Here is a 9,998-nt window from a genome sequence, read left to right on the forward strand (position 1 = left end):
ACCATGATCATTCACCCTATACACACCCCAAGCTCAAAGTAGAACCTCAATCAAAGATTTGAATGCAGTTAGCTTATTTCCAAAGTGGTGCTAGGAAGCAAGAATGAAGGATGCAGAATGGAACAGGGAGAAACAAAAAATCGGTTTAGTCATGAGTTATTGAGAATGATGTTATGGTCGAAATATTTGTGTCCATCCAAAATTCATATGTTATAACCTAATCCTGAATGGGGTGCTGTCAAGACATGGGGACCTGGGAGGTAATTAGATCATGTGACCTCTGCCCTCAAGAAAGACATTAGTACCCTTAGAAAAGGGACCTGAGGGAGCTTGTTTGCCCCTTCTGCCAGGTGACAATACAACTGGAAGGCACCTCCTATGAAGCAAAGAATGAGTCCTCACTAGACACCAAATCTAGCACCTTGATCTGGGACTTCTCGGCCTCCAGAACCATGAACAATACAATTTTGTTTTTATAAGTGACGAAGTCAAAGGTATTTTGCTATAGCAGCCAAAGTAAATTAAGAGAAAAGACTTAAGAAGTTGATCTCCAGTTTGGCAACTGGTGTTTAATCCTGTGAGACATATTGTGGAGCATTTGGAAATGAATCTCCAAAGTGTGCATGGCAGTGGGGGTTGTAAAGGGAGCACTTATCCATTCTCCAGCATCCTTCAGTGACCATGTGTGGCATTTAAAGGGTACACATGTGAACGGCGAGTGTCCCACATGAAAAAGTCCTAAGGCTGTGAGCAAAAGGCCCTGAGGCTGGATGCTGGCAAAGGTGATCTTATGAAGGGGAGTAAACCTGCTCAGAACTAGTCACTTCAACAGTGGCTGCTGAAGCTAAAAGGATTTGAGCGGTATCCTAAGGGTGTCCAGTACAGTCTGGTACATAGAACTATAGAGGCAAAGTATTGAGCCATAAGAATGAGGAACATAGCCTGTAAGTTTTCAGTGATAGAGGAGATTTTCTTCAAATAATTCAAAATTTGCCTGCCTCCAACACATAAATTATAATAAATATCTCAGTAATGGAAAGAGCTTTCACTCTATTATTATTATTATTATTATTAGGAAAATGTTACCAAACAATTATTTTATTCCCAGCAAATTCATAAAGTCTGTTTTTGTTGTAATAATTGCTGTTACTTTTAGAAAGCAGATAGAAAGGTATTCTTATATGAGAAAGGGCTCATACATCATTAGGGCTATATACCATTATGGAAAACTAAAGTTATTTTCCAGCCAAGCAAAGTAGAATACAAAAAGGAGCTAAAACAATGAGGAATAGAAGTTATATAAAAACCTGGCAGTCAATACCATAAATAGTGACCAAGAGAGCCCTGTAGAATATTACCTTCTCATTTTATCAAGATAGAATACTAGAGCCCCAATCTTTGTTTTCTAACACAGTCCATCTGTTAATTTCCTTTCTAAAACTATTTTCTTAAAAATAATTGCAATAGACTAATCATTCTCATTCTCCACTAAATTGTAAGGACTATGAGGATGAAAAGTATATATTTTCTTTACTGTTCTATTGTCAAGGCCATGTTTATTGTGTCAAATCATATGCGCCTAGTATATGTTTATTGAACTAATTCATTTATTAACTTCCAACTAATGGCAAGGGAAAGTGAATTGTATTCCTTAATAGCACAAATACATGTTCCATTAACCCAAAGTTTCTTTGAATTTGCTTAATTTGTTTTAGAAATTCAAGTACATTTAAAATTTTATTACCCACTATATCCATGTTTATAATGATTAATCAAAATAATGGTTTAATTTGTTTATCAAGGACAAGAGATAAACCTCTCTCTTGCTCTAGAGAGATGGCAAATGTTTGCCAAAGAAGAATTTCACTCCTCCAATCAGTGTTTCTTTATAGAAAAATAATAATGAAAGTTTACAAATATAATATGAACTTATTATTTTACCACACAAATTAACCCTTCTGAATAACTGTTTGATATGTTATTAGCAAGCCTTTCAAATAGAGTTTTGAAGTTTGAGAAATCAAAATTTCAAGGTCCACTCTTTCTTCCCCTATAGATTATGCTGAGATATGGTCTATCACACTTCAGAGTCATAAGGCCCTAATCCCTTGCCTGACAACAAGAAAATGTTTTGATAGATTTTAGCTTTTAGCAATATTTAAAAGACAGCAATTTAGAAATTTTAAAGTTTGAATTCAAAGTGTAAGAGTCGCCTGGTTTCTCCCTAGTGAGTCTTTTCCTATTTCCTTCCTGGCTATTGTAGATGGGTAGATTCTTAAGGAAGCCTAATTTAAATTCTGAATGTTAGCATACTGCCACACACCACCTCCATATTAAAACCTACATACTTAGCCGGGTGTGGTGGTGCATGCCTGTAGTCCCAGCTACTCAGAAAGCTGAGGCAGGAGGATCACTGCAGCCCAGGAGTTAGAGACAAAGCCTGGGCAACACACAGAGACCCTGTCTCTAAAAATATCACACACACACCCCTATTATCTAATCATCCAAATGTCTTAAAAATTATAGGGCTGGAGGGTGGAGCAAGATGGCCGAATAGGAACAGCTCCAGTCTCCAGTTCCCAGAACAAGTGACACAGAAGACGGGTGATGTCTGCATTTTCAACTGAGGTACTGAGTTCATCTCACTAGGGAGTGCCAGACAATCGGTGCTGGTCAGCTGCTGCAGCCCGACCAGCGAGAGCTGAAGCAGGGTGAGGCACCGCCTTACCTGGGAAGCACAAGGGGGAAGGGAATGGCTTTTCCTAGCCAGGAGAACTGAGACACACAACACTTGGAAAATCCGGTAACTCCCACCCCAATGCTGTGCTTTAACAAGGGTCTTAGCAAACGGCACACTAGGAGATTATATCCCACACCTGGCCGTGAGGGTCCTACGCATGCCTGCGGAGCCTCCCTCATTGCTAGCACAGCAGTCTGCGATCTAACTGCAAGGCAGCAGCGAGGCTGGGGGAGGGGCACCCACCATTATTGAGGCTTAAGTAGGTAAACAAAGCCGCTGGGAAGCTCCAACTGGGTGGAGCCCACACCAGCTCAAGGAGGCCTGCCTGTCTCTGTAGACTCCACCTCTGGGGACAAGGCACAGCTAAACAACAACACCAAAAAAACCAGCAGAAACGTCTTCAGATGCAAACGACCCTGTCTGACAGCTTTGAAGAGAGCAGTGGATCTCCCAACACAGAGGTTGAAATCTGAGAATGGGCAGACTGCCTGCTCAAGTGGGTCCCTGACCCCTGAGTAGCCTAACTGGGAGACATCTCTCACTAGGGGCAGACCAACACCCCACACTTCACACAGCAGGGTACACCCCTGAGACGAAGCTTCCAAAGCAAGAATCAGACAGGTACACTTGCTGTTCAGCAATATTCTATCTTCTGCAGCCTCTGATGCTGATACCAAGGCAAACAGGGTCTAGAGTGGACCTCAAGCAATCTCCAACAGATCTACAGCTGAGGGTCCTGACCGTTAGAAGGAAAACTAACAAACAGGAAGTATACCTACACAAAAACCCCATGAGTACGTCACCATCATCAAAGACCAAAGGCAGATAAAACCACAAAGATGGGGAAAAAGCAGGACAGAAAAACTAGAAATTCAAAAAATAAGAGCGCATCTCTCCCTCCAAAGGAATGCAGCTCATTGCCAGCAATGGATCAAAGCTGGAAGGAGAATGACTTTGATGAGTTGAGAGAAGAAGGCTTTAGTCCATCAAACTTCTCAGAGCTAAAGGAGGAATTACGTACCCAGCGCAAAGAAATTAAAAATCTTGAAAAAAGAACGGAAGAATGGATAACTAGAATAATCAATGCAGAGAAAGCCATAAACGAACTGACAGAGATAAAAACCATGACACGAGAAATACGTGACAAATGCACAAGCTTCAGTAACAGTCTCGATCAACTGGAAGAAAGAGTATCAGCGATTGAGGATCAAATGAATGAAATGAAGTGAGAAGAGAAGTCTAAAGAAAAAAGAGGAAAAATAAATGAACAAAGCCTTCAAGAAGTATGGGATTCTGTGAAAAGACCAAATCTACGTCTGATTGAGGTGCCTGAAAGTGAGGGGGGAAATGGAACCAAGTTGGAAAACACTCTTTGGGATATCAACCAGGAGAACTTCCCCAACCTAGTAAGGCAGGCCAACATTCAAATTCAGGAAATACAGAGAACGCCACAAAGATACTCCTGGAGAAGAGCAACTCCAAGACATATAATTGTCAGATTCACCAAAGTTGAAATGAAGGAAAAACTGTTAAGGTCAGCCAGAGAGAAAGGTCGGGTTACCCACAAAGGGAAGCCCATCGACTAACAGCAGATCTCTCGGCAGAAACTCTACAAGCCAGAAGAGAGTGGGGGACATTCTTAAAGAAACGAATTTTCAACCCAGAATTTCATATCCAGACAAACTAAGTTTCATAAGTGAAGGAGAAATAAAATCCTTTACAGATAAGCAAATGCTTAGAGATTTTGTCACCACCAGGCCTGCCTTACAAGAGACTCTAAAGGAAGCACTAAACATGGAAAGGAACAACCAGTACCAGCCATTGCAAAAACATGCTAAAATGTAAAGACCATCGAGGCTAGGAAGAAACTGCATCAACTAACGAGCAAAATAACCAGTTAATATCATAATGACAGGATCAAGTTCACACATAAAAATATTAACCTTAAATGTAAATGGACTAAATGGTCCAATTAAAAGACACAGACTGGCAAACTGGATAAAGAGTCAAGACTCATCAGTTTGCTGTATTCAGGAGACACATCTCGCATGCAGAGATACACATAGTCTCAAAATAAAGGGATGGAGGAAGATCTACAAAGCAAATGGAGAACAAAAATAAGCAGGGGTTGCAATCCTAGTCTCTGATAAAACAGACTTTAAACCATCAAAGATCAAAAGAGACAAAGAAGGCATAATGGTAAAGAGATCAATTCAACAGGAAGAGCTAACTATCCTAAATATATATGCACCCAATACAGGAGCACCCAGATTCATAAAGCAAGTCCTTAGAGACTTACAAAGAGACTTAGACTCCCATACAATAATAATGGGAGACTTCAACATCCCACTGTCAACATTAGCCAGATCAACGAGACAGAAAGTTAACAAGGATATCCAGGAATTGAACTCATCTCTGCACCAAGCAGACCAAATAGACATCTACAGAACTCTCCACCCCAAATCAAAAGAATATACATTCTTCTCAGCACCACATCACACTTATTCCAAAATTGACCACATAATTGGAAGTAAAGCACTCCTCAGCAAATGTACAAGAACAGAAATTATAACAAACTGTCTCTCAGACCACAGTGCAATCAAACTAGAACTCAGGCCTAAGAAACTCAATCAAAACTGCTCAACTACATGGAAACTGAAAAACCTGAACCTGAATGACTACTGGGTACATAATAAAATGAAGGCAGATATAAAGATGTTCTTTGAAACCAATGAGAACAAAGAAACAACATACTAGAATCTCTGGGACACATTTAAAGCAGTGTGTAGAGGGAAATTTATAGCACTAAATGCCCACAAGGGAAAACTGGAAATATCTAAAATTGACACCCTAACATCACAATTAAAAGAACTAGAGAAGCAAGAGCAAACACATTCAAAAGCTAGCAGAAGGCAAGAAATAACTAAGATCAGAGCAGAACTGAAGGAGATAGAGACACAAAAAACCCTCCAAAAAATCAATGAATCCAGGAGTTGGTTTTTTGAAAAGATCAACAAAATTGATAGACCGCTAGTAAGACTAATAAAGAAGAAAAGAGAGGAGAATCAAATAGATGCAATAAAAAATGATAACGGGGATATCACCACTGACCCCACAGAAATACAAACCACCAACAGAGAATACTATAAACACTTCTACACAAATAAACTTGAAAATCTAGAAGAAATGGATAATTTCCTGGACACTTACACTCTCCCAAGACTAAACCAGGAAGAAGTTGAATCCCTGAATAGACCAATAGCAGGCTCTGAAATTGAGGCAATAATTAATAGCCTACCAACCAAAAAAAGTCCAGGACCAGAGGGATTCACAGCTGAATTCTACTAGTGGTACAAGGAGGAGCTGGTACCATTCCTTCTGAAGCTATTCCAATCAATAGAAAAAGAGGGAATCCTCCCTAACTCATTTTATGAGGCCAACATCATCCTGATACCAAAGCCTGGCAGAGACATAACAAAAAAAGAGAATTTTAGACCAATATCCCTGATGAACATTGATGCAAAAATCCTCAATAAAATATTGGCAAACCGAATCCAGCAGCACATCAAAAAGCTTATCCACCATGATCAAATGGGCTTCATCCCTGGGATGCAAGGCTGATTCAACATATGCAAATCAATAAACATAATCCAGTATATAAACAGAACCAAAGACAAAAACCACATGATTATCTCAATTGATGCAGAAAAGGCCTTTGACAAAATTCAACAGCCCTTCATGCTAAAAAACTCTCAATAAATTCGGTATTAATGGAACATATCTCAAAATAATAAGAGCTATTTATGACAAACCCACAGCCAATATCATACTGAATGGGCAAAAACTGGAAGCATTCCCTTTGAAAACTGGCACAACACAGGGATGCCCTCTCTCACCACTCCTATTCAACATAGTGTTGGAAGTTCTGGCTAGGACAATCAGGCAAGAAAAAGAAATCAAGGATATTCAGTTAGGAAAAGAAGAAGTCAAATTGTCCCTCTTTGCAGATGACATGATTGTATATTTAGAAAAACCCCTCATCTCAGCCCAAAATCTCCTTAAGCTGATAAGAAACTTCAGCAAAGTCTCAGGAGACAAAATCAATGTGCAAAAATCACAAGCATTCTTATACACCAGTAACAAACAGAGAGCCAAATCATGAATGAACTTCCATTCACAATTGCTTCAAAGAGAATAAAATACCTAGGAATCCAACTTAGAAGGGATGTAAAGGACCTCTTCAAGGAGAACTACAAACCACTGCTCAGTGAAATAAAAGAGGACACAAACAAATGGAAGAACATACCATGCTCATGGATAGGAAGAATCAATATCATGAAAATGGCCATACTGTCCAAGGTAATTTATAGATTCAATGCCATTCCCATCAAGCTACCAATGAGTTTCTTCACAGAATTGGAAAAAACTGCTTTAAAGTTCATATGGAACCAAAAAAGAGCCCACGTTGCCAAGACAATCCTAAGTCAAAAGAACAAAGCTGGAGGCATCACACTACCTGACTTCAAACTATACTACAAGGCTACAGTAACCAAAACAGCATGGTGGTACCAAAACAGAGATATAGACCAATGGAACAGAACAGAGCCCTCAGAAATAATACCACACATCTACAGCCATCTGATCTTTGACAAACCTGAGAAAAACAAGAAATGGGGAAAAGATTCCCTATTTAATAAATGGTGCTGGGAAAATTAGCTAGCCATAAGTAGAAAGCTGAAACTGGATCCTTTCCTTACTCCTTATACGAAAATTAATTCATGATGGATTAGAGACTTAAATGTTAGACCTAATACCATAAAAACCCTAGAAGAAAATCTAGGTAATACCATTCAGGACATAAGCATGGGCAATGACTTCATGTCTAAAACAGCAAAAGCAATGGCAACGAAAGCCAAAATTGACAAATGGGATCTAATTAAACTAAAGAGCCTCTGCACAGCAAAAGAAACTACCATCAGAGTGAACAGGCAACCTACAGAATGGGAGAAAATTTTTGCAATCTACTCATCTGACAAAGGGCTAATATCCAGAACCTACAAAGAACTCAAACAAATTTACAAGAAAAAAACAAACAACCCCATCAAAAAGTGGGCAAGGGATATGAACAGACATTTCTCAAAAGAAGACATTCATACCGCCAACAGACACATGAAAAAATGTTCATCATCACTGGCCATCAGAGAAATGCAAATCAAAACCACAATGAGATACCATCTCACACCAGTTAGAATGGCGATCATTAAAAAGTCAGGAAACAACAGGTGCTGGAGAGGATGTGGAGAAATAGGAACACTTTTACACTGTTGGTGGGATTGTAAACTAGTTTAACCATTCTGGAAAGCAGTATGGCCATTCCTCAAGGAACTGGAACTAGAAGTACCATATGACCCAGCCATCCCATTACTGGGTATATACCCAAAGGATTATAAATCATGCTGCTATAAAGACACATGCACACGTATGTTCATTGTGGCACTATTCACAATAGCAAAGACTTGGAATCAACCCAAATGTCCATCAGTGACAGACTGGATTAAGAAAATGTGGCACATATACACCATGGAATACTATGCAGCCATAAAAAAGGATGAGTTTGTGTCCTTTGTAGGGACATGGATGCAGCTGGAAACCATCATTCTCAGCAAACCATCGCAGGAACAGAAAACCAAACGTCACATATTCCCACTTGTAGGTGGGAACTGAACAATGAGATCACTTGGACTCGGGAAGGGGAACATCACACACCAGGGCCTATTATGGGGAGGGGCAGGGGAGGGATTGCATTGGGAGTTATACCTGATGTAAATGACGAGTTGATGGGTGCTGACATGTTGATGGGTGCAGCACACCAACATGGCCAAGTGTACATATGTAACAAACCTGCACATTATGCACATGTACCCTAGAACTTAAAGTATAATAATAAAAAAAAAGAAAAATTATAGGTATTGCATAACCTCAACCAAATATATACTTCCTACTTCTTTGCAACACAGGAGCCCTTCCAAATACACCGACATATACTGATATAATAGAATTGAAACAATCCCCCTCTTCTCCACTCCATACCCTCCATAATAAGTACTCATAGTAAATTCTATCCTTATTCCTGCTATCTCCTTACTTCCCCCAAAACAGGGAACACTTCCTCATTGCTGTCCTCTTTTTAATGGTCAATTTATCAGAGCCAAGACTTGCTTTACATGGAATTTATATATTTTATGATGTTTTAAGAACATAGGTACCCACTAATTGTCTCCTCAAGATCATTATCTAACTCAATAAGGAAATTATATTATTATTATGATAAGCAACATGAATTTAACTCTGTTTTTTTAAACAATAAAAATCTCATAAATCAGTGTTTCAAAATAATTAAATTTAACAAAATCACATTTTACTTTTATTGGTTTATTGCAGACTTTAAAAAGTAGTATGCATCTCATTGCCATTTGTGCATATGTTATATATTGTCTGTAGGAGTATATTTTTCTTGGTTTAATCAGATTATCATAATTTTTATCGCTTCTCGGCCTTTTGGCTAAGATCAAGTGTAGATTATCATAATTTTTTTTTGTATTTTTGTACAACCAACATGTATGAATTTGATATCAAAAAATGGTTATAATGTCACTAAACATAAAATCTTGTGACCTCGTAAGAAATAACTACAGTCACTCAATTTCTCTATTGCATGTGTATGTATGTGTACCTGTACATTTGTCTAGTCATCACTTCATACCTCCTGTGAAGTTAAAATTGCTGTAATAAATATCCTGTAATACTAAATAAAGCCATATGTGGATGATTTCTTCATAACTGATCCTTAAAACTACTTGCAAAAAGAATTTGAAGGGACATATAGTTTCCTCTCAAGAACTTTTGTGTAGTGATTCCATTCGTAATCTGATTGCCATATGGTAAGTGATAACTTTAGAGAAGATATTGTGCTGAATCCATCATTCTCTTGCGATTTATGTACTTTGCATCTTTCAGTTAGTTATTTGTGTAGAGAAAAAACTAAATGAATTTCTTAAATCCAATTATAACATTAATTGCCATACAGACAAAATGCTGAACGTGTTGGTGTAAAATGATCCTAGATTATAACACTGTAAAATGTTCACAGAATAGATTTTCATTTTCATTATCTAAAAGAAGCAGACATTTGCTTTTGACAAGTTAAGACAATTATTGGAATCCTAAAGCAGGATACAATGTTATTTCAAAACAGATA

At 38.5% G+C, this 9,998-nt stretch overlaps 1 pseudogene; it reads left to right on the forward strand.

Annotated features, from left to right (window-relative positions):
- Window positions 1-9,282: 9,282 nt before the first annotated feature.
- Window positions 9,283-9,420, forward strand: LOC112627317 (annotated as a pseudogene).
- Window positions 9,421-9,998: the final 578 nt, after the last annotated feature.

This window comes from Theropithecus gelada, chromosome 6, assembly GCF_003255815.1.
Source record: "Theropithecus gelada isolate Dixy chromosome 6, Tgel_1.0, whole genome shotgun sequence".
Lineage (NCBI taxonomy): Eukaryota > Metazoa > Chordata > Mammalia > Primates > Cercopithecidae > Theropithecus > Theropithecus gelada.